Genomic DNA, 26712 nt, shown 5'->3' with positions numbered 1-26712 from the left:
GGAAGTGGCAAACCACTCCAGTTATCTTCTTCAAGAAAATGCCATGGACAGTATTGGTCTGAGATGGTCCGCAAAGGGTCACAAAGTGTCAGACTCAACTGAACAAATGAACACCAACAGATATGGGTAGATACATGTCCTTAGTATCCCTAGGGCCAACCAAAGTGCCTAGTAAACAGTAGGTGAGAAACAAATTCCATTTGAATGAAGGAATGATGGATGTGACCAGGGCAGAATACAGTGTAGTCCTCATTTCCTTCCAGACATTCTTTAATTTTTTTTTTAACAAAGCCTAATTTTGCATCAACTCTTGACTGCTCCATCACGCTTTTGACTCATATTAAGCTCACCTTGCACTTGTTCTCCCTGAGGACTTTTTCACATAAACTGTTCTTAGTCATAATTGAATTTGAATATAGAACTTTACATTTATTCCTATTAAATTTCATCTTGCTAAATTTCAGCTCATGATTCTAGCCTGAAAAAATATTTTTTCCAATCTAAATTTTGTCATCCGATATACTATCTCACCCTTCTAACTTCATCTTACCGGTGTTACATATGTATATATACACATTTCCATATATCTAGCAAGACACACACACATCTTCCTCTCTCTCTCTCTCTCTCTCTCTCTCTCTCTCTCTCTCTCTCTCATATATATATATATATATATAATATAATATATATGTTTGTGTGTATATATGTATATGTATATATATAGATATATATATATAGATCTATCTATCTATCTATCTATCTATCTATCTATCTATATATTAAGATAGACAATTCGAACAAAGTTACTGATAAAAAATACTGAATAGAACAAGTCCATAGACTGATCCCTAGAATACTACACTCAAAATCTTCAGGTCAACAATAATTCATTATTAACACTCCTTTGGGTCTTTCAACCAGTTCCAAACATACCTGCCTGCACTATCATTCAAGTGACATCTTTCTATTTCACCTATAAGGCTATCTATCAAGAGGGATTTTGTCAAAATCTCGATATAACTGAGGTACAATAAGATATTTTGTGATATTACCTTGGGCTACTATTACACAAAAGAAAATGAGCTTAATGTGGCCTCACCTGTTCTTCATAAATCCACACTCTTAGTGATCACTTCCTTTGGTTCTAAGGTCTTACAGGCAGACTCTTTAATAATATACCTTTACGATTCATTTTCTTTATTTTTTTTACCAAAAATCAGAATCAATGTCATCATTCTAATGCCTCCATTTAAAAAAAAATTGTACAATATAATCCTATCTCTGGCACTACAGCAAATCTTTTATACACTGTGATCTTTAAAACATCACACACAAGGGCCAATGAAAAGAATACTAGTTATGGAGTTAGAGGTCATGGGTTCAAATCCTACCTCTAATACTTACTACCGTTAAGACCCTGGAGAAGTCATTTAACCTTTCTGTGCCTGAGCTTCCTTCTTTGTAACATGAGGGATGAGACTTTTTGGATTCTAAGGGTTTTTTCCCCCAACTCTAGGCCTATGATCTTATGACAGCACCATAACAACCACATGTCTAAGTTCACCATTATATCATTGTGTAAAGATTTCTGATGTACTCTCTTACCTTAAGAAATGTCTACGTGAGAAGATGATATTTAAGAGACCTTTGTCAGTATTAGGGCAGTTGGAGGGAAAAAAAAATTATGTATGTATAGATACAGATATAGATATAGATATAGATATAGACATAGACATAGACATAGATATAGATATAGATATAGATATAGATATAGATATAGATATAGATATAGATATAGATATAGATACAGATATAGATAGAAGGCACAGGGCGAGTTGAAGATGAAGAGGTCATATCATAAAATTAAGGGGTGAGAGAGGATTTTACTAGGAGAAGGAGAATGGGAGAGATAGAATGGGGTAAATTATCTCACAAAAAAACAGAAAAGAAAAGGTTCTTACAGCAGAAGAGAAACAGGGAAAAGTGAGAGGGAATGAGTGAATCTTATTCTCATAGGATTTGGCTTAAGGAGGGAATAACATAAACACTCAATTGGGTATGGAAATCTGTCTTACCCTACAGGAAAATAGGGGGAAAAGGGGACAAAAGGGAAGGGGAATGATAGAGAGGAGGGCAGATTGGGAAAGGGGGTAATCAGTAGCAAACATTTCTGAAGAGGGACAGGGTCAAAAGAAAGAATAGAATTAATTGGGGGGGGAAGGACAGGATTAAGGGAAATAAAGTCAGTTTTTCACAACATGACTCCTATGGAAGTGCTTGGCATAACTGTATGTGTATAACCTACAATGAGTTGCTTGCCTTTTCAATGAGGGTGGGTGGGGAGGGAGGAAGGGAGAAAATTTGGAACCCAAAGTTTTAAAAACATATGTTTAAAAATTTTTTTTCACATGAAACTGGGAAATTATAAATACAGGAAATGCAGTACAGAAATCCATCCTGCCCTACAGGAAAATAGAAGGGGAAGGGGATGGGATGGGGGAGGGATAGAAGGGAGGGCAGACTAGGGGAAAAAATAAAATTAAATTTAAAAAATCACAAAAAAGTGAGAAAAAAAGAAAAATAAAAGAGTTTGCCCGATATGATGGGTGTTCTAATAAACCTTGTCTTTGGCCAAAAAAAAAAGTCTAGGTGTCTAGGCCATCTCAAAAAATTAGGGATCAATTCTCTCTTTTTAGAAATTTAAATTGTGGATGCCTTTTGCTTTTGTGTCACCCAGTGAGTCTTCCTTTGTAAAAAAATAAAAAGGAAAACATTGAAAGCCTGCTAACAAAGAGACTAAAGATGATCACAAATGGAACCATCTATAGCCACGGACCCTGACCTCTCCACATATTTTCTCTGTGAGCAAGATTGGTCATGATATCAATTTACTTTGTAAAGCTCTGTACCTGAATACATACAATAATATAATATAGTCTAACATCTAGAGTCTGGTGTTAGCCACTTTTTTGTTTGTGTGTGTGTGTGTGTGTGTGTATGTGTGTGTGTGTATGCACATACATGCATATATACAGATATATACATAAGTATATACATACACATGCACACACACATATAAATGTGTATCTGTTGTTGTCCAGTCATTTCAGTCATGTCTGACTCTTTGCCACCCCATTTAGGGTTTTCTTGGCAAAGATACTGGAGTAGTTTGCTGTTTACTTCTCCATCTCATTTTACAGATGAGGGAACTGAGGTAAACAGGGTTACACAGCTAATAAGTGTCTGAGGCCAGATGTGAACTCAGGAAAATGAGTCTTCCTAACTTTAGGCCTGCCACTCTATACACTGTACCACCTAGCTCTGTGTGTATGTGTGTGTATACACACACACACACATACACACACAATACAGATATATGTATGCATGTATGCGTATATTTGTACATATGTATATGCATGCGTGCAAGTACGTATGCATGTACACTTGTATACCTATACATACACACATGTACATGCATGCATACATATACATGCATATATGTATACATATAAATGTACACAAAGAAGGCTTAAGAACATCAGGATTAAGTATATACACACTATGCAGATGTATGTTGAAATATGAATATCTTGATGGTGTTACGTCTATTTCCTTTTATTTTCCCCTCGGTAGCTATAAGCTTATAAAATACCTGCTAATGACTGTCTACATAATATAAAAATTAAAATAAAAATTACCTTCCAACCTTCACTTTACCAGATTTAATAGCATTCCTTCATTTAGACTTCTCTCACAATTATTTTTTTTTACACTCAATCCTCTCTAAATTAACTTCTTTTTTTTTTTACTGAGTATTGGAGCCCAGACTTGAATATAATTTTTTAAATAGCCCATTATTTAGTCCTTTGTCTATCAGCAACTTTGATCAATAAGTAAGATCTCAGATTGACACTAATTCATTCCTTTCTAGGGCTAGGGATAAGTTAGATAGATACCTAAGTACAACATGCAAGGAGCTATGTTCAACAAAACATGACATACACATTCACTCACTTATATTTGTACATAAAATGCATGTGTGTGTGTGTGTGTGTGTGTGGGTGTGGGTGTGTGTGTATGTACGTGTATAGGTACAAATCCAGCCTCAGACAATGAACTACTTGTTTGATCCTGGGCAAGTCATTTAACCTGTTTGAGTCAGTTTCCACATCAGTAAAATGGGGACAATAATAGCACCTCCCTCCCAAGGTTATTGTGATGATCAGTTCAGATAATATTTGTAAACCACTTAACACAGTGCCTAGTACATAGTAAATGCTATATAATATTAGCTATTATTATATATTAATTACTGTTATTATGCCATACAGCATGGTGGTGCATCTCGGTTAAGGGTGACAATGTACGTAATGATATAAACACATATTTTATATGTGTGTTTATATAATACATAAACATACATATATATGTGTGTATATGTGTATGTGCATATCTAAATAGCAAAGGATAAAAAATTATTCTTATTCTCAACCAAGATACACCACTATGCTATATGGCATAACAACAACAATAATAACAATACTGTATTAATATAATAATGGTGAATATAATAATGCCTGACACAGGAGCCCTTAACCATACCTAGTTCTAGTTCCCTAAAGACCTTGGCCTAGAGAGCAGTATGCCCATCTGGCTATTCTTCTATGTAGGACCATGACTTTCTATCAACCAGTGCTCCATCAGCTCTACCCATAACTGCTCCTCCAGAAAGCTTTGCTCCACACACTTGAATAATTCAATAATGGGCTTGTTTTGGCAGCTCTATGCAGCAGAATACTGGGGTGGGAAAGCTTTTGGTAGTAGATTTGAAAGGAAAGAGACTTCCCCTAACTCAGGGCTCTCCTGGCCTCCAAGAGAAAATCTGCTATGTCAAATGATATTAAAAGACTGAATAGCAACGGAATATCCAGAAAACAGGAAGATACTACATTTAATGGGCATCTAAGCTAAAGAATGACTCACCTCTGATTTGGATAATTGCTTCAGGGTCAGGATTTCAGGGGCTGGCAAGCCCTGGGGATTTGCTCCTGCTAGGAACTGAAGAATTCCCAGACCTGGGATTGTTTGTGTAATTATTCCTTGGCATGGTTTAAATTCAAAAGACACTCTGTTCCAGAATCATCTCCTCCTTAAAGATGCCCTTGTTCTCTCCAGGTGAAAGGCAGTTCTCAAAATTTCTCTTTGTACATTGTGTTTTTTGCCTCAATTTTATTCTTCCCAATTTCATAATTTTCATTTCTACATTGTCTTCCAACCTAATAGGCTGTATATTCCTCTAGGTTAGTGATTCTGTTGTTTTCATCATCTCTGGTGCTTAGCTTAGTGCCTTTCACAAAGGATGCATAATTGTTTAAGTGAATGGGTCACTTGAATGTAGCTATGTATGAGCAGATCTTATATTTATATTCATAATACCTAACAAGAACATAAAATTCCTATTCTGGTGCATTCTGATTTTCTTAAAGTACAGGATAGATCCTGTGATGCACCCCCCCCCCATGAAGTCAAGTGATTGTCTGTAACTAATAGAATCAAATAGAACCTTCTTTGTTTAGCATTTAAAGCCTTCGAAAACATGCCCTCACTTATTTCTCCAAACTTATTATATATTATTCTCATACACACTCAGTGGTCCGGCCAAACGGATCTTCTTAATGCTTCCTGTGGAAAATATTCCATTTTCCAAATTCCCTGCTTCTGTACTGGCTCTATACCATGTCAGAAATGCACACCCTTCTCACTTGCCTTTCTTAAAATACTGGTTTCCTTCCAGATTTCCCAGTGCCACCATCTGCACGAGGCCTTTCCTGGCCCCGCCAGCTGCAAATTCATTCCCCAGAGGACATTTTGTATGTTGTACACATGCTTACATAAGTGCCTACTGGCTCATCAATTAGAAAGTAAGCTCTTGGCTTTTTTCTTTATATTTCCAGCACTATGCAAAATGCCTGGGATATAAAGAGCATTTAATAAATGCTTAGTGATTTATTTCAAAATAGGTTATGACTTTGTAAAGCAAAAAGGAGGTCTTGAAGCCTCTCCACTAACAAGGTGACTCCCGCTCAAGCCTATATGATTCTGTGGTAATATGGAAACCACAGGGATAACTGTTCAACCATCTGTTGAGTTTTGTCATTATTTAGTTGTTTTTAGTTGTGCTCATGACCTCATTTAAGGTTTTCTTGACAGGGACACTGGAGTGGCTTTGCCATTTCCTTCTCCAGCTTATTTTTAGAGATAAGGAAACTGGGGTAAACTGAGGTTAAGTGACTTGCCCAGGGTCACAGAGCTAGTAAATGTCTGAGGACAGATTTGAACTCATGAAAATGAATCTTCTTGACTTCAGGTCCTATACTCTATCTACTCTGCCACATAGTTGCTCAATCTATTGAGTACCCAACATTGATTAAGGCACAAAATTCATCTAAGGTGTTATCCTGTTTCATGGAGGATGTTCTGTGCAGAAGATGATTCCATATCAAGGTCAAGATTCTTTAAATGCTCCAGTTCACGGAAGACGTTATGCTAATCAAATAGCCAAATTCATTAAAAAGATATGAGTATGACCAACTATGGGAGGGGGGGAGTGGATAAAAACATATTTTGCCCCTTGATTATGATATACAGCTGGAAAGGAAGCCTATTCATTTAACACATCAGTACAAATGACTGGTACAGGCATAGTGAGGTTCAGACTTAATAGGAAATCAAGCTGGAACACATTTGGGAAACCGCAGAGAAGTTTCAATTATCCAAAGCAGTTTGATGCTACAAAAGTCCATCCTGTTGACATCATTATTCTCCCCACCACTAGTGATGTCATGTGACTACCATCTCCATAAGAATCAAAATCATAGTTATTCCAATGGAAAATGATGGGTATACAGGTAGGCTTTAGCACATTACCAGAGATGATTTGCATACAAGAAATGGTAGAAAAGATATCAGGCATATGCCTGACTTGGAAAAGACATGGTCTCTAACGTAGCAAAGGCAGGGATAATCTGGTAGGACTGCACTGATTTCCCAGAAATAGTAAAAGAACAAGAAAATGACTGCCAGTGTATTTCATGGAAATTCTAAGCAGATTCTATGGAAAAACAGTGAAAAGAATTACACCAGGGGTCTGGGGTGTCCTTGTAGAGCGAGTACCTACAACTGAAAGGATCACAGACACATCTCAGTATTTAAGGGAGACAGGATTACATCAATAAAATGAATTTTAGAAGTTCATTTTCAGCGTTGTCCAGTGGAAAAGACCATTGGATTTGTAGTCAGAGGACCTGAATTTGAATCCCATCTGTATCAGTGGCTGCCCTTATGCAATGAATTCCAGAGGTTGGTTCCTTGGTGTGCAGTGTGGAGCAATGGAAAGGAAATTCTAAGTTTGAATGCTAACCCAGTCATTTACTACTTGTGTGACTTTAGACAAATCATGACTCAAAAACATGAGCTCAAATCCTAATATAAAATAAAATGGGAATTTATTAATATTTGAATGTGCCACTTCCATTATTATCATTGAAGTTCAAAGCCTAAACAAGTTTGAGTTGGTTTTAAATTTCCCAGGATTGATTGCTGATCTCTCTCTCTCTCATACTCTCTCTCTCTCACACACACACACACACACACACACACACACACACATACACACACACACACAGAGCAATAATGACATTTGTACTAGAAGTCCTAGAAAATGACATATTTGAAGTAAAAAAGCTAAGCACACTTTTCATCAACCCTGGACATAAAAGAATTCAAGACGTTGGTTAGAAGAAAGACTCTCAGGTTTTAAAACCCTGCCATAGAGTGGAAGCTATTTATTAATGTATAGATCAAAAACTTCCTAAGACCAAAGCTGGAGGTTGAGATATAACCTCTAGCTATATTTCAAGAATTTCTATAGAAAATTGCTTATTTTTACCTAGATGCCAGCTCAGTTCTACTGTACCCAGGAATCATGTATTAAATTCCTACTCTGTGCAAAGATGGATATAGCATAATTGATAGACTGCTTGCTTCAAAAGCATGAAGACTTGGGTTCAAATTCTGCCTCTGGGACATACTCACCATGTGCCTTGAGCAAGTAACTTAAATCTTTCAGTGTTCCAGCAAACTCATTTTCCCCAAACTTAAACTCCAAAAAAGAATTCCCCTAAACACACCAGAACAACAAAACTGAAACAGATAACTCCGTTTCATATCAGTTGCTTTAAAAAATCATGTAATGATCCCCCAAATTATCCTCAAAACTATCCTGTGTCTGCCTGCAGCTCATTCTTTGCTTCTTCTGTTTTCCTCTATGTGTTTAAAAAAATTTCATTGGTCTAAGCAAATTTTGAAGACTATTTAGTTACATTGGAAGTCTTGATCTACATGGGTAGAGAAAGCTTATATACTCCAGAGTCCTGAGAACTAATAAAATCACAAGTATGCTACGTGCAAAGCACCGTCTTAACACAACACCCCTCTTGGAATGCTGAGCTTCAAGACTCATCTCATGTGCTGCTTTATACAGGAAGCTTTCTTTGATTCCTCCTGGTTGTTAGCTCTCTCCCTGCTCAGATGATCATGTATATACTTCTATTTTTACATGCTGTATCCTCCCAGTAGAAGGCATATTCCCTGACATGAGGGTCCATTGGTTTTTGCTTTGTCCTGGCATCCTTGGTGCCTAGCACATGGTAAACCCTAAATGAATGCTTATCATATTGGAATGGGCACACACATGTCATCAGGAAAAATATGAAAACATAATGTAAAAAATCAAAAGGGGAGGTGGGAAAGAGAGAAAATGAATTCCAATTAATTGAACTTAAAATAACATTTTAAAATAAATGTCAATGAAGTTAAAAGGCTAAAAAGACAGTAGAGAATCTATATTTCTAGGGAGATCAAGAAGTTTCATGGAAGAAGCATTGCCTATATCAGTTCTGGAAGAAGAGAAAGACGTCAACAGGGAAGTGTGGATTGATGATGTTTCAGGAAGAGGGGCCTATGAGTATGCACTGATACAGTAGAGAAGAGAATGAAATCAGGAAACACTCCTCCAATTTGGCTGCAGTGGAGCATGTACAAAAGAAAACAGAGCTGAAATTGTACACTAGAGATGAATTGCCAAGGACTGTAAATACCAAGCCTTACCATTTAGTTTGTATTGTATTCTTGTAGATAATAGAAGCACCTTAGTGACTGTGAGGGAGAGAACAACACGTTCAAACTTTATCAGGAAACTTATTTTGGCACTTATGTAAAAGATGGATTTCAGAAAGATTGAAGAGAGGACCAGCTAGAAAACTGCTGCAGTAGCCCAAGTGAGAAGGAATTGTAGCCTTAGCTAGAGTGGTAACAGCATAAGTGAAGAGAAGGGGATGGATAGTACAGATGGTGGAATCACAGATTTAGAGCAGGAAGGGACCTTGGAGTCCATAAAGCCTAGCCCCTTCATTTTACAGATGAGGAAACAGACCCAGAGAGGTTAATGATTTGCCTAGGAAAACATACCTAGTCAATATCTGAAACAATATATAAACCTAGACCTGCCTGACTCCAAGCTCAGTGACCTATTCAATATGTCCTGCAAGTGTCTTTCCTTTCTTAATTTGAGGTCCTTTGTTAGATTTCAGAGGGTTGGAGAAAAATGAATTATGACTTTATTTTCAGCAACCTTTAGTTTCTTTCTAATCTAACATATGTTATTCATACATTTAACAACATTATTCTGAGGAGTCTATAGACTTTATCCAAATACCAAAGGATTCCATGATGCCAAAAATATCAAGAGTCCCTGTTTTAAGATTTCAAATGCTCCCTAAGAAAATGAAGGGGGAAAAGTGCTTACAGTGTGTTATAGCAAAAAATCTGGATCCAAAACTTAATGAAAATACAATATGAGGTTATTAACATGATGATGGAAGAATTAAAGTTGAGTGCCCATTAGGCATGGACAAATCACAACACATTACCAACACAAAGTGATGCAGAAGTGGCATAAGTGAAGTCATCAAATACATGTATAACATAAAAGGAAAATGGGCTGGTCATATAATAAGAGCAAGAGAATAAGATAGATAGCCACCATATTCCGCTGGCATCTTTGAGATGTCAAAGGTTAGAAGACCCCGGCATGATTGTTAGGTCCTCTAGGGTGAACTTGGGTGAAGCTATAGATGAGAGCTGCACAGAATGGCAGATATGGAAAGGCTAATATCTGTGCTGTTCAAAGAAGTATCTATATCAATGAGATACTATTGGATTATTGAAGATACAAGCAAGCTTGACAACTGAATGGTTATAGGGGCTGAGGGAGAGAGAACAGTCAAAGACAGCTGAGATTTCCACATTTGGATGATTAAGAAGATAACAGTACCATCAAAAGAAATAGAGAATTTGGGAGAAAGAAGCCCAGTTTTTCTGGGAAGATGATGAGTTCAATTTCGGACATGTTCAATTAGAAGTATTGGCAGGACATCCAGATGGAGATATCCAGCAGGCATTTGGAAATGTGAGACTTCATCTCAGATAAAATTAGTCAAAATTTTGAAGGATCATTATATTTTTGAGCAAGTAATACAATTAATTAAATTCAATTAAACTCAACATCAATTAAGCACCCACTAAATGCAAGGCAACATGCCATGTCCTAGAAAACAGTTAAGTCTCTTTATATCCAGCCCAAGCCAGAAATAAAAAAAGAAGTATTCTTATACAGTTTTTCCTAGTCAAATCTTTGAAAACTGCATGATCACATTGTGATAAATGATCATTATGAAATTTGGGGAGATAAATTGATCACATAACACTTTGTGACTTCACATAATTGCATCTGTAGAGGTAGGCCTTCTAGTTCTAGAGATGAGTAAACTGAGGTCTAAGGAAAATAAATGATTTGTCCAAGGTCACACAGGTAGTGTCAGAAGCTAGATTTGAATTCAGATCCTTCAATCCAGAGACAATGATTTGGTGGTTTCTAACACTACCTTCAGAAAGCTATGAAGTTTTTATATAGGCTAACAGTCTTTATGAATGTTTTTCCTTCCACCGTAATCTTATTCCTGTGCTAACATTAGACAGTATTTTCTTTGACTCATTTCATTTCAACTCCTAAAAGAATAGAATTTCCTAGGGAAACTTGTGTGTTTGAGAAGGAAGATAAATGCTAAGATAAAATCGATCCAAAAGTATTATACCCCAAACTGCCACTTTGGTTGAGTTTCTGTTCCAGAAATAATGGTGGCCCCACATAACTGGAATGCTCTCTCTCCTTATCTTTGCCATCTTCAAGCCCTAGTTAAATCCTACATTCTCCAAGAAGCCTTTTTTTCCACTCCTTCAAAGCTCATGTATTCTCTCTGAGATTAGCTCCAAATTGTCCTGTATGTTTGTAGTGTCATGTGGATGTCTTCTCCATGGGAGATCGTGAGCTAGATGCCCGAAGGGACTGTCTTTTGCCATTCTCTGTATCTTTAGCACAATGCCTAATACTAGACAGGCACTTGATAAATGTTTATTGACTGACCAAGTGGCTCGAGCACGCAGGTGTTTGTATGAGTAGTGAAAGAATAGTGGTGTTTTTCAGGGGTAGCACTGAGAAAAAGCAGCACTACGGTCACATTGAAAACTGGACAGAGGAAGAAAAAAAAAGGAAATTTTTTTCATGGGTGTTTTCAAGTTGCTGAAAATAAATTGTGAAAGGTTAGATCTTCAAGTGAGTGGCATTCCTCAAAACAGGGCAATTAAAACTCCCCTCAAGCACAGATTAAACAAACAAACGTGCAGACTTCCTCAAAGACTACTGCTTTCAAAGTAATTAAAGGGGGTTTTGATTGTTTCATCAGGGCACAATTAATCAAGGTTACGTCTAATCAAAGCACATCCTGTTCATTAAAAGACAAAAATAAAGAAAACTAGAGTATTCCAGAGAAAAGGTCAAGAAATAGTAATCAACTAAAAATATATAGTTGTATATTAACAGAAAAAACAAGATAGGAAGGCAAATGAAACAAAAGAGAGCAAATGGAAGGAAGGAAAGAAGAAAAGAAGGTAGGAAGAAAGGAAGGAATGGACAGAGGGAAGGAAGAAAGAAATGGAGAGAGGGAAGGAGGGAAGGAAGAAAGGGATAGAGGGATAAAAGAACAGTGGAAGGAAGGAGGGAAGGAAAGAAGAAGGGAAGGAGGGAAGGATGAAAGAAGAGAAGGAAGGAAGAAAGGGAGAGAGGAAGAAAGAAAAAATAAAGAAGTGAAAGATAATTTTCCTTTTATTGTAGCCATAGATTACTCAAATATGCTTTTGAACAATACTTGAAAATGTCTGTAGACATGAACTTATTTCATATGATTTTCCCGAGTGTGTGTAATCTATCTATCGAGTTTCTGTTGCTAGGACTGAAAATGTTTACAACAGAGGACTTGATACAACCCAGTGAAATGAACTGAGAAGACAAATGAGCCCCGTAACCGTACTATATTCCTCTAAACTTAATGATAAGCTATCCATGCTTGTGCAGCACTTTACATTTTACAAAGTGTTTTCCTTACAGATCCGTGAAGCTTAAGTAACCTAAGTATTAGTTTCCTCATTGTACAGATAAGGAAGACAAGGCTCAGAAGGATTAAATTACTTTTTGCCTATGGACATACAGCTAAGAGGCAGATTTTGTATTCAAACCCATTCTTTCTGTCTGTTGATGCAGGGATCTTGCTACTAAAACCATTCTCCCTTTCTTAGGTAAGGTCAGCTCACCAGGCAGCTGAGCTACGAAGTTTGCCAAAGCCACATACATAATTTTCATCACCAAGTGTTCTCCTCCTTTCTGCCTATTTCTCCATCTATGTGTCCTTTATCTTCTAACTGATGTGATCATTATTCTAAGATAAAAGACCACTGACCAAAAACAAGAACAAAATAATGACTACTTTGCAGAAAAGGCATGAAGTTACATTTGAAAAGTGCAAATATCTATTCAAAATATTCTGAGCAACTGTCTTTATATGGTATCCTATGTTAACAATGATTTGAAATCTGGTTAACTTGCCCACAGTAATGCTTTTAATCAATTTATTTAAAAAAACATCGTTTTTAAAAGAATCTCTTCCATTTTGGATCTGATTGTCTCTATTTTCAATAGCCAAGAAGCTGTTGCCTTGTCAATCAAGAGCTTGCCTGGGAGTCACAAAGTAGGGATTTTAGGTTCCATCTCTGACACACACACACACAAGTTGTTTGGACTTGGGTAAGATATTTCATATCTCAGGTCTCTCTAGACAACTCTCTAAGACTACAAATTGCAGAGAAGTCACCAGGCTGCACTGATAGAGGGATATTACTCAGTGAAAACATAGGTCATTCCCTGTCCCTTTGTTTTCAATAACTATTGAAGTGGCAGGTAGCTAATTGGTTCAGTGGATAGAGTGCCAGGCCTGGAGTCAGGAAGACATCTTCCTGAGTTCAAATCTGGCCTCAGACACTTATTAGCTATGTGACCCTGGGCAAGTCACTTAACCCTGTTTGCTTCCTCATCTGTAAAGTGAGCTAGAGAAGGAAATGGCAAACCACTCCAGTATCTTTGCCCAGAAAACCCCAAATGGGGTCACAAAGAGTCAAACACAGCTGAACAAACTGCTGAAGTGGCAAATTTTTAATTCCAAATAGTTGTTGAATGGATAGATAAAAAAATAACATGAAAACAAAAAAACTAAATATATTCTTTGCTAAAATTTAAATCAAGAAAACTTACAGGTAGGAGACATTTCTAAGTAGAGCATTTTGGTTGAATTTGTTCAAAGGGACAGTTTCCTTTAAATACATATTAGAAGGTATAAGGACTCCAAAACTACTCTATGTCAGCTTCAAAGCAATAATTTGAATACTAATTTAAACTTATGCAAAAACAGACAGTAGAGCTGAGACACATAGAGGCTCACATATATCAATAAAAGAAAACAAATCACTATATAATTTGTAGCTGTTACAGTAGCCTTAATCCATTCTACATGGTGGTTAGGTTCAGCAAAACATTGGATATGTAAGGCCCCCTGACAGACTCAAAAGTCAGGTCAACCCACCATATACATACATATACACACACATGCACTCTGTAGAGAAAAAAAATATATCTTTAGTGGTTTCCAACTTCCCATGTTTTGGTGCCTTACCTTTAAATTTTGTCACAAGCCTTCTCCATCACAGCGCTCCCTAGATACCTAGGATCCACGTCCTTGTCCTATTATATTGACCTACTCAAGACATTTCTTCCCTAGATGAACATCATCCTTTTGCTGTCTATTCCTTAACATTTTCTTCCAAACTTCATTGTTCTTCTCTTATTTCCACTTGGCCTTGTTAGATAACTAGTTTAAAAACATTACATGAATTCTTTCACTCTACTCTTTCTAAGATTGGTGATTTCATTCACGTGGGCCTTTTATTCACTGACAATGGTATAGCTCATAATCCCTCTATTACTGAATAGCTGGTCTTCAGGGTCATAAGCCCCTCCACATTCAGTTGGCCAGTCATTAACCAGAAGACACAGTGTTTCAGCCGTCCAAACTCAACACTACACTTGTCAATTTGGGCTTTTTCGTGTTGCTAATGCCCTGAGTGGCCACTCTAGCCAGCACAGTATAAGTTGTCTTCAGCTGTTAGCCATCTCTGGTTCAGCCTAGTTACTATTAAGAAGCTTCTTATATAAAGAATAGTGATACCTGGTTACCTCTTTTAGCTCTTAAGAAATAGGAAGAGTAATAATGAGACTCTTCATATTTAAAATCTTTGCCTCTCATCTCTATCTATTAGCAAGAAACCGTCCCCCCTCCAAGCACATGGCTCACCGAATCCTACCTATTCTCCTTTCGTTTAAAGACTCAACTTACCTGACACTGCTTTTTATTGGGGAAATACTGAAATAATCCTGTAGCTTTTCTCCCTGCCTCTCCTCCTTACTCATAATAACTGAACCTGTAAACAGCTAACAAGAACATTTTCTTCAAATGCTTTCCCTCATGTCACTCCTCTATTATTTCATCATGTCACCACTTTGCTGTGGTGGAAAGAAAAATGGATTCAGAGTCAGAGGACTCGGGTTCAAATCTCAGCTCTGTTGTGTGTCAGCGGGCAAGTCTTTCAACCTCTCTGGTCTTTAGTTTCCTTACATCAAAAAGGAAGAGGCTAACCTAAAGGTTCCTTCCAACTGTAAAATCTATCATCCCTTGCTCATGAAGCCATCATTTTCTTCTACTGACTAGTAAATCAAATCTAAACTTCTTGATTTAGCATTTAAAGGTATCTAACCTCATCTCTTTGAAAAACACAATCCTGCTCCAGACTGTTCAATCTGTTCATGATTATTTAAACATTTCTTTCCCTATTCCGTATTTTTCCTTATCCCATTTTCCCTATCTGGAAGATCTTCATCTTTTCTCTATCAATTCGTGTTCATCACTTCTTCCAAGTAAGATTCTGTTGATTAATTTCACCCTCCTCTAATTAGTCCCAAGTGTTCCCATAGGGAACTCTGTACACAGTGATCACACCACATTAGTGCATGCTTGCTTATCTCTCTCATTTGAACACATACTTTTTTTTTTAAAGAAGAAGACTAATTCTACTTCTTGTGTATCCTAGCATACAGCCCAGTGCCCTCAGTAGGCATTCAGTGTATTCTTGTTGAATGAATAAGTAAATGAATATGGATTAGGGGAAGTACTGCAAGCCCAGTGGTGACCTCATGGTCCAGAGCTATAACTAGGGAAGGGCCCCTGGGGCTTTTGCTCAGAGGGTGGATAATTTAGAGGGCTCTGTTGTTTGTCCTTCATTTTCAAACAGGACCAGTGACATCATGGGTTATACATGAATGGATTTAAGAGAGGCAGAGTTGCACAAAGTCTTTAGCTTCATTCTTTCCCAGAGTCATCAAAGTCCGGTGGCAAGACAAAAGGCAGGATGACTGGTGATGGTCCAGGGTGCAGTGGATGACCTTGAAGTCTTTTGTGCCTGATAAAGCTCTGCCCGCATGGCCTTTGGAACAAACTGCTCTCATATGCCCCCTAAATCACTGACAGGTTTGAGGCGTGTCAGTTACCCTCAACCTGGTTTAGTCCATCTGCCTAGATGGTTTTATCAGGGTGTGGCCACTGCACACATTAGATCTTCTTGGAGCCATAGGTGAGAGCTGGGTGATAGGTAGACACCAGGGATGGATTAGCAGCCCTCACACCAGAGATGCTACTCCTCCCTGAATAACAGTCCCATGTAGGGACAGGCATCATTCCTTCCCTGTATTTCCTTATGCCCCCATATGCTTTTTCTCCAACTTGGTCAGGACATTTTGATGATAGCTCTAGCATCATCATCATGAGTTTCCCTCCCCTCCTTGCTATTCTATAACAGCTCTGTCATTCTTCTTCCAACTTTCCCTCTTCCAATCTGTGGCCATAGCTCAGATGGGGCTCTCTCCTCTTGTCTCAGGAATACTCTATTTTCCACAGTTGCTCTGCCTGGTTTTGAATCTGATGATTATGTCCCAGGACCAATATTTTTGCCTACTGTCTTCCCCCATTAGATTGTAAACTTCTTGAGGGCAAGGACTGGTTTTTTCTTATTTGTATCCACAGTGCTTAGCACAGTGTCTGACATACAGTAATTGCTTAATAAATGTTTATTAACTATAAGGTAGGAAAATTTCTAGTAATGGCTCTGACACTGACCTTTTTTTTTTGTGAGAAGTCATCAATCATCAAAAGCCCTGTGCTTGTAATCCTCTTTTCCTTCTACCCAACAATGGCTACAAATTCCAAGGCTCTATCCTCTAGACAGAGCATCGTACAAACTTGCCCAGTGCTCCAGCCCTGTTTATCTGATAAAAATATTTGACAGTATGTGATTTCTGGAAGAATGTACTTTTTGTGCCTAATATTGTGGATAAAGCAATACTCTTTAACATAAACGAATCCACACCTACTCCCTGCAAAAGAGTTATTACTGGGGTGCTATCTACCTGGATTTGTTCATGGAGAAATTCAAGGTGGGTGGAAAGGGATGTCAAGCAAAGCAAATCATGTTCTGGAGGAGGTAGTACTGAGACATAAGCCTTATTATTTACTGTCTTTGGTGAAAATTGAATAAAAAACTGGATTATTAGACTTAAAATAACAGATTAGGTGTGAAAGCTCACACCTCAGGAGACAGGAAGAGAATTGAAAATTATTAGAAAATAGGAGAATGGATCAAAATCAAAATGGGCCAAAGGTTCAAGGAACTGAAGAGTAGAGTGCAGGGACAAGTAATTTCAGGAATGAGAGTGGTTATTATGTAGATGATGGTCATTATCTGCATCTGAGTTTCACTGGGGACAGAACAAGCAAAAATAGGCTTCCACAGAGACAGGGCAAGAAGTTATATACAAGGAAATCCTTGCTTTGAAAAAAGGATGGTCTCCATATCTTTGTGAAAAGTCCTCTTTATTTTATCTATTTGTCTTTGACTATATGAAATGTTTCAGATCTTCAAGGCTTACAAAATTTCTTTGGGCAGAATCTGATAAGATTGCATGGTAATCAGGAGCTAGTCATTGCTTGAAGAATACAGACACCACTGGAATTTGGGGGTAGTAGAAGCATTGGAAATAAGGAAGAACTGAGTTCTGATTCTGCTTCAGACCCTTCCTAGCTCTGTGATGCTGGGCAAGTCAGAAGCTGAGAGCTCTAGTCAATTTGAAAGGATATCAAGTCCAATCCCCTCACTTTACATATGAGAAAACTAAGGCTCAGGGAGGTTATGCAACCTTCTAAAGTCACACAGGTAGCAGTTGTCAGAGGAAGGATTTGAAAGCTGGTCCTATGACTAAAGTCAGTTCTCTTTCCTCCACTATCAAGCTGCCTTCTTCACTCAAACTCAATGAGTCTCAATTTCTGTATCTATAAACTGGAGACAAATGTAATCCCCAGGGTTGTTGTAAAGATCAACAGTGAATAACAGATATAAAGAGCTTCTTAAATCTTAAAGCTCCTTATACATGCTAGCTGTTATTAGTATTGCAATTATTAGTAGTAGTATTGTTGTTTTCTGATACTGAATCTAGCAAGAATCAACGTATCATGAATGGGAATATTTTTCTGCAGAAAGTAATCCACCCCTAGGAGGGGCTTCATAAGTGTATTGCTGAGAAAAGAATAGTCTCAGATTTCATCACAGGGCCAGCATCAACTACTGTAGGACAAAATGAAATCTCCAAATCAAAGGAGTTAATACAGGCAAAGCACTTTGTAAACCTTAAAATTCTGCATAAATATTGGTTATTAGTACCATTATCTTGGAAACTATGCCATGATGACATACACAAAAGTAAAGATGGTGGTCTGCTTGGAATCTAAATAAGTAAGTTAGTAAATAAATAAATGGGAATTTAGAAATTTGCCATATTTTATCCATCAGTCAACAATGAAGAAATGGAAATCCCTCCACTATCCAAAAGAATTGAGTAGGATTACTGGATCATAGATTTAGAGATAGAAGGGACCATTAAAGTCCTATTTGGGTGTCTACAAAGCACAATATTGTTGACGGGGATCATGGTTCAGCCTAGAAGAAGCATCTCCTAGTACTATTCAACTCCCTTTATTTTAATTCCACTTTCATCAGGAAATCTTCTGATTTCTAGTTCCCAAGTAAATTATACCAGACAGGGGTTAAACTGGATTATTGAAGAGAATATACTGGTCACTGCAAAGGTTTTTAGGATAACAGGATTTGGGAATAGGAACGGGCCTTAGCTACAATCTTATCATTTTACAGATAAGAAAACAATAGCTTAAGGTTAAGTCCCTGGCCGAAGGTCTTATAGGTAATGAGGGAGAGAACTAGGACTCAAACTGAAATCTTCAGACTCCACATTCATCAACACAAAATACCCCTCAAAACACTTCTAGTATGTCCCTACCATGTGCAAGTCACTATGGTAGGTAGGTACTGAGTATACAAATATAAAAATGAAACATTTCCTGCCCTCAACATACATTATGCCATGTTGTTCCCATCACAGATTAATACATGGTCATTATAATTTATAAATTGCTCTCTTTATTCTAACTAGGGTGATTGAACTCCTGAGACCTGATCACTTCTAAGATCTGATTCAAATAAGATCCTGAAATTGCCATGCCTTGAATCACACTCTGGACCTTTGTGATGACAAGAAAACTGTGGCTGACAGAAAGGGACAGATAGGCCACCTGAGTGCATATCAGTGTATCTGTAAACTCAATGATGTAGGCATTTCCTTTATAGGTACAAAATTTAATTCATCCAGGCTTTCTTAACCTTTGTGATTCTCATCCATTCCTCCAATTGATTCTCCAGAGAATGTCCACCCAAAATGCTAGAGGGGCTCCCTCTCGCCTTTTAACATTCTGGAAGTACCAGTCTGAATGCCTACATCATTAACCGTTCACAGCACATGACTGCCTCACCTCTTTTCTGTCTGTACATTTCTTCAATGATTTCTTCTATGTTAGCTCTTGAGTACAGGTAATAATTGGAGAATTTCTTTTTTCTTCTTCCTATCTCTCTGGTAACCCCTCCCCCATCTGATTTCTATAGTATATGTCAAATCAAGTCAATAATAATTTACTAAATACCAGACATGATGCTAAGGGCTAAGGGCACAAAGAAACGCAAAAAACAACAACAAAAAAACCTCCAACAACTCTGCTCACTTTGGCGTTCTCTCTGTCTTTGTCTCTCTGTCTCTGTCTCTCACACACACGCACACACATACACACAGTAATGTCAAGATAGGTAGGGAAATCTATATATTTACTATACTTAGATGCTTGATAGTTATGAATTTCTCATCATCATAGTCTTGTCTGGAAGAGAGGAAGGGATAAAGAGGCAAATATACACACACACGTGTGTGTGTGTGTGTGTGTGTGTGTGTGTGTGTGTGTATGTATAGGGAGAGAGAGGGAGAAAAAGACAGAGAGACAGAGACAGGGGGAAAGAGATGAACGGAAAAGTGAGGTAAAAAGAGAGTGGAAGGGGGAGAGGAGGAGGAGGAGAGACACACACCCAGACAGAGACAGAGAGAGATGGGGGGAGAGGTAGGGTAAAGAGATGTGGGAGAAGGAGAGAGACACATACACAGACTGAGACAGAGAGACAGAGAGAGATAGAGACAGAGAGAGAGAGAACTTCAGTTTTTGTCTGAGTTTTCCACCAATTCTTCAAGGCTTGGCCTTTGTAATATGTCTTGACTACAGTCATATCCATGTGATTAAATATGTATGCATATGTATATGTGTATGTATGTATATATACATCTAAGTATAACCATGTATTTACTTTCATGTGTATATATTATTTTTTCCAAATAGAACATAAGCCCCTTGTTGTAAGATACTGTCTTGCTTTTTTGCCTCTGTCCTCATAGTGCCCAGTATACTGCCTTGGCTTAATACACTTTTGTCGAATTTAATTCAGTTGAAGGCTCCTTAAGCTGAAGGACTTTGCCCTATTTCACTTCTGTAGCCCTAACACAGTATACCAATTATAGTAGACATTTAATGTTGTAGTCATAGAAAGTAAAAGTAAGTCAATCTCAATGACTTTAATATGGTCAAGACTACCCTAGGATAAGGACAATTATTACTCCCTTTGTTCATAAGAAACATTTTATTTTTGACACAAATTCAGTTGGCTGAAAAAATCTAGAAGAGAGAAAGAAGATTTCCTCCCTTCTGCTCTGCCTTTAATAACTGGACGTGATTTTTTTGTTTTTTACATAAAACATAACAAATGTAATGATGCTTTATTTAATGACAATAAAATGGATAGTCAAAAGGATTCTCCTACCACTGTGGCAACTGGGAAACTGAATTTCTTATATCATTTGACAAAATAAGCAATAGCTTCATGACAGTTATAACTAGGAAATACATCACAGTGTTTGACCTAACTATGCATGGTCTAATGTATTTCAGATTTAGATAGCTCATCCTTTGTGACTTCTATCATGCCATTTAAAAAAATCACAGTTGACAGTCTAACAAATTCTGGTAAAGATGACCACTCTGTATATGAATTCCTAAGTATCATTAAAATTACTTTGAATGATGATTTATTTCTTTGTCCTCAATGGAGATTTGAACCACAAAAAGAAATGATGTGAGCATATGTGTTTTGTTTTGTTTTATTTGTTTGAAATTTTGGGGGGTGTGGGGTAGGGAGAAGAAGATTTAACGTAAAATTGACTAGGGAACCCTCCTTTAGGAAACAACCTTAACCAACTCAAATCTGCAACTATTCTGCAATTTATTGTCTTGAAGAGTTGCCTGCATTAGTGAGAGGTTAAATCACTTGCTCAGAAAAACAAACTCAATTAGTATCTGTCAGAGGTAGAACTTGAAACCAGGTCTTCTAGACTCCATAGCCAGAATTTCTCACTTGGCTTAGATACAGAAACATCTATATTTTTTATTATTCCAAAATGCACTGGATTATAAAATAATCCAATTGGTTCACCAAACAGCATATGTAATAATGATAAATTATCTACCTAAGCAATGAATTCATCTTATCTCTTTGGCATGAAGGAACCTTGGAATCCACTTGCTTCTTATTTGTTGTAATTAGTCCCATTGATTGTGAGGAAAATGTTTTGCAAATATTGAAGAATTAGATAAAAAGGATATCATATGCCATTGGTCAAATCTGGATTTATCAAAGAAATTATGTTAAGATTATTTACATTATAATAATTTATCCTACTTCTTTTTAACTTTGAAAAACCAGGCAACAGTTTCTTCTACCTAGATTTCATTTAACTTCCTATTTGATTTTCTATACGTTTAAAACTTTATGCACGTTATTGACATTAATTCAATCTATTTCATATTGCTTTATTACAAGAGACATTTTCTGCACGTCCTAACCACAAATTTCTTGATTTGTTCCACATGCTAATTTGCTAGCTTGATTAAGACTGTACTAAAAATATTGCTTTGATTTCTTCAGATTCATTGAAATACAAGTAAACAATGAGTACAACTAAATTGCAAATATTGTTTTTATCTTATCTCTAGGAAGGAAAATTAATCAATGTTTATGAAATTCTGACAAGTCCTTTTTTTTTTTAGGAAAAAAATATAGTTCCTTAATGTGACATCCTATTGAGTAATTTCAATATTTTAGGTCATACTCTAATAAACATAAATTTTTCAAAGTTGAAACATTTGGTCAAGGAAAAATTCTTCCCTTCTCCTCTAGGCTATTTCTTACAAAGGTAACCCATTTCACCTGGCAGGTATTTAATTTGCTTTTGTTTTTCTTTTTTTTTTTTTTACACAGAAGAAAAGTAAAAACAAAACAACTGCAAGTGAAGCAATAATTGCTACACACTGGAATATGTGACAAAAAAAGGAAACACCTTCAATTTATCACACTGTGGACTGCTTGATTTTTCTGTCATTCTCTTTTTAACATGTATTTGTTACAATGAACATTTGTCACCTTCCCAAAATGAACGAAAGGGTTATAATAATTAGGAACGCGGTGTGATGTTAGAAAAAGTCATTAGGAACAGAAGAGATAGGTTTAAGTCATGGCTTGACCACTAACTAGCTATGATCTTGGGCAAATCCTTAGTCTCTCAGAAACTCATTTTTCTTATTTATAGAATTTTTAAAAATCCCACTTCCTTATCTGTAGAGTGACAGGACTGTCATAATTTCTGAGATTCCTTACAACTTGGACACTACTGAACTAGTCATTTAAATTTATATTTGTATTATTAGTATTTGGCACTCAAAAAAAATTCCCACTGCTGGAATGTTGACATGACATCTTGATGGATGCATTGACATGACATCTTAGTTCATGCATTCATAAGTGTACATTTACTCAGACTTCCCCGTGTTCCTGTTTGTGGTGCCACTACTTCCTGCAAAGAAGGCACATGGGCAGAGGGCAGAGATGCTGATGCCATGCAGGTGAGACAGAGAAAAAGGAACACTAGGTGCTGCCTCTCATACAGAAAGAAGGGAAAACAAGCAGAACTAATGCTTCATTAGATTGTAAGCCCCTTGACGGTAGGGACTGTCTTTGCATCCCCAGCATTTAGCATGGGTAGTTTTTTAGCTTCTCATAGATAGGGGAGGGGAGAACTTAACCCCCCAGTTTTAGCTTTTGTGGCCTGCAAGGAGAGTTCTTAGTTTAAATGAATATTTAAATTTCTATGCTACTTGAAATTGGTATTAAAATGTGCAGATATTTAAAATGATTTTGTTGCAGTCTACGTATGTAAAGCTTGATATTCAGAGAAGGAATATTAACTCCAAAAGGAAAGGCAATTTTCCTCAGTCTGAACAAGGCAGGAAAGGTGTGTAGGTTCAAGAATCTCTTTAATGTTAGTAACCACCAAGTGATTTGTACCTGCTAGATTGTTTATGAACCCAGAGAAAAATTTAATAAGGAAATGAGCCAGTTAAAGTGAAAAGGAAAAACTGATGTGTTTATTCAGCTAATCATCCTGCCTACTGGTTACTTCATCATGATCATCATCATCATCTTTTCATTATCACTATCATCATTACTATGTTATTATTTGGAATTTGATCAGTATCTATGATTTCCCTCTCATAAGGAACTCTTGGAGAGGAAACTTTCAGTGCTGGTGTAAATCAGCAACTATTCTGAAAACAAAAGTACTAGGGAACTGTGTAGAATATTTAGAAGTTAGTTAAACAATGTGGCCACAATCATACACAAAGTTTTACCAGAGGTAAAGACTGAACTAAGTTCTTCCTGACCCGGCGATTTACTCTCTGTCCACGATGCAAGTTCATCTACAATATCTAATTTAAGTTATTATTTAGGTCTTTTAATTTGCTTGTTTTGTTTTTGACAGGCAAAGACCTTCAATTTGGATAAAACTTCAGGATAAACCTTGCCATAAAAAATTTTAAATCCTTTTGTAAAATAACTAATACTAATGGTACCAAAGAACATAAGAATGATTTAGAAGCGGAAAACAAAACAACCAATCCCTCCCCCAACAAATCCACCTTGAATTTTGTGCCTAATTACAATGCTATAAATAATTTTTTCAGCAGGCTGTGACTATTTGCTATCAATAAGTACATTAGAACTATGGAGAATATTAACTGAAGTAACCTTTTAAAATATTTCACAACAATTTTTAAAAAATCATTTTTAATTACAAAAGTCTGTGTTATAGGTGCTTTTTTGAATCATCATATTTTTATTATTAAAATGTAAGTTTTCTTGTAAATTTGGTTTTATTTGTAAAAGCCTTTACAATTTTGCTAGAATCATCAGACTATATTATTAATCTGGTAGCATAACATCAGAATCACTAAAATCAAAGTTTATTTGCAGAAAGTTTGTGTCAATTCTTTTTGTCTTTTTCTCCCCATATTTGGGGGACTCAGAGCTACATATATAATTATTTGCTGCACAGTCATAGGCATGACTTAAATTCTGGTTTTCTTACTTCTGCATAAGTGTTTTTCCCACCATATATTACTGCACTTCTGTTATCTCTTTAAACTTCTTAATTTGACTCAATCAGCCACAGGATTTGTATGAAAATATTTAAGTAATTATAAAAACAAAACCATTTATAGGAACTGATTTTTTATATTCACTCTTCTGAGAAAGCCCAACAATGAATTATGTATATCTCGTATCTTATTGGACACACTCATTAATGATTGACTTATGACCAATAAGAAGCAATCTTTTCAATGACATGCTAAATTTGACCAACCTCATGGTTCTTTGTATTAGCTGAATGCATACCTCATCTATGACCAAGCAGGAGAGCAAAGCAGAAAACAGATTTCTAGCATGTGCTCATCATTTTTACAGCTTCTGTTTGTTTTGTTTTTGTTCTTAATTCCAGAAGGCTCTGGACCAGGGGTGGGGAACCGATGGCCTCAAGGACACTTGTGGCCCTCTAGGTCCTCAAATGCAGCCCTCTCAGTGAATCCAAAGTTCACAGAACAAATCCCCACCCACAAGTTCCCTACCATTGCTCTGGAGAGGAATGTGAAAATCCAGGTAGCTGACAGAGTGCAGTCTGAGAAACATGGGTTTAAATTATTTGCTTCTACTATCAGGAGCCATGGATAATTCTATCACCATTTTTCAGAAGCTGTCTTTGTTAGAAACTACCTATAGATACTTCAAAAGGCTACAGAAATGACTGCAGGGCTTGTCAACTAATATGAATTCTCTTGTTTCAATAAAATCAGAGAAGGTGGCAGCATGTCCATATTTGGTACTTGCATGCTTTACAAAATTCTCTAGCATTATGGTTTTCCTTTTGCTGTTCGATGAGAAAGACTGTAGTAACTTTGTACAATGGATTGAGTGGCAGAAACTCAACAGCCATTTTCAAATTCTCCTCTTCCTGAATCATATTCAGAATCCATTTGCTAAAAATCTCCCTTATTGTACCTGGGTAGATATGTCCCTAGGAATGCTTTTCTGTAGATCATTCATAAGCCAAAAGAAATATGTCAAATGAACATTGCCATCAGACAGAGTAGTAAATAACCCTCCATCTAGAATCTTAATCCAGCTTTCATTCCTCTGGAGGGAAATGTGGTCATGAGAAAAAAAAGATAATAATAAGCCCAAGTGGAAAAAAAATAGAAAAATTCAACAAGACCTGTGACACTTAAGAGCAGGCCAATGGTCCATCTAATAAAGCATTCTATGATAATAGTGCTGACTGACATTTTACTGGAAAGTCTGGTTATCCTCTATGGTAACGGATAAGCTTTTTTTTTATAGTCTTGTAAAACCGATGGATCCCCTAATCAAAATAAAGCTTTTAAATGCATAAAATGAAATACATGAGATTACAAAGAATACCAATTATATTGAAATGCAGTTATCTTTAAAATAATAAACAAATAATTTCATGTACTCCAGATAAAAATCTCCTACTCTATGGTAGCTATTATATCATTCTTTTGAACTTTCGAGATCAGAAACCTAATTTATTGAGACAGGGGTTGAGAGGAACCTTTGCCCTTGTTCAAATTAATGTTTAGTGTTAATAAGTCAGCAAACATTTGTCAAGGATTTACTATATGTCAGGCATGCTGCAAAGAACTTTGACAGAATGAAAGGAAGAAAATAAAAGGTCCCTGTCTTCAAGGATCTTACATTCTAGTGAAGGTGACAACATGTAAAAAGCTGGTCTATATAAGATACATACAAAATGAACTGGAGGTAATAGCATTAGTAGCTAAGGAGTAAGGTGAGTCAAAGAAAGGATTCCTGCAAAAGGTGGGATTAGAATATCTGAATCTTTAAGGAAGTCACAGAAATTAAGAGATGGAGAGGAAGAGGAAGAGAATTCCAGTTATGAGGGCTGCCAGACAACATGGAGATGGGAGAAGAAGGGTTCTATGAAATGGTTGGCAGGAAAGCCAGAGTAGCTGGTTGTTGGAGTATATGAAAGGGGTAAAGAGTAAGAAGACTGGAAAAGTAGGAAGAGGACAAGTTGTTGACAAAATCTTGTTGACTTGATTTGTGAAGAGGTTCAAACACCAAACATGATTTCATATTTGATCATGCTGCCAGTAAGTAAACACTGGATTTTATTCTGTAGAGGGTTCAGGCACACATATACTCTGTACTTTAGGAAAAGTTACTTTA

The 26712-nt window shown here is 36.8% G+C and overlaps 1 protein-coding gene across 5 annotated transcripts in view; it reads right to left on the bottom strand.

Moving 5' to 3' along the window:
- SYT1 (synaptotagmin 1) overlaps positions 1-26712 on the bottom strand; it is a 724221-nt gene that overhangs the window by 635647 nt on the left and 61862 nt on the right. Inside the window, exon 1 of one of the 5 annotated variants that reach the window (XM_078146396.1) lies at positions 14178-14398. The exons of the other annotated variants lie outside the window; for them this stretch is intronic. The gene's annotated coding sequence lies outside the window, so the exon portion shown is untranslated. Of the gene's footprint in view, positions 1-14177; positions 14399-26712 lie in introns of those variants that run through there. 5 annotated transcript variants of the gene reach the window in all.

The sequence above is a fragment of the Phascolarctos cinereus genome, unplaced genomic scaffold (assembly GCF_003287225.1).
Source record: "Phascolarctos cinereus isolate Bilbo 61053 unplaced genomic scaffold, phaCin_HiC Scaffold_1;HRSCAF=81, whole genome shotgun sequence".
NCBI classification, from domain to species: domain Eukaryota; kingdom Metazoa; phylum Chordata; class Mammalia; order Diprotodontia; family Phascolarctidae; genus Phascolarctos; species Phascolarctos cinereus.
This window is presented reverse-complemented; position numbering and strand designations above follow the sequence as displayed.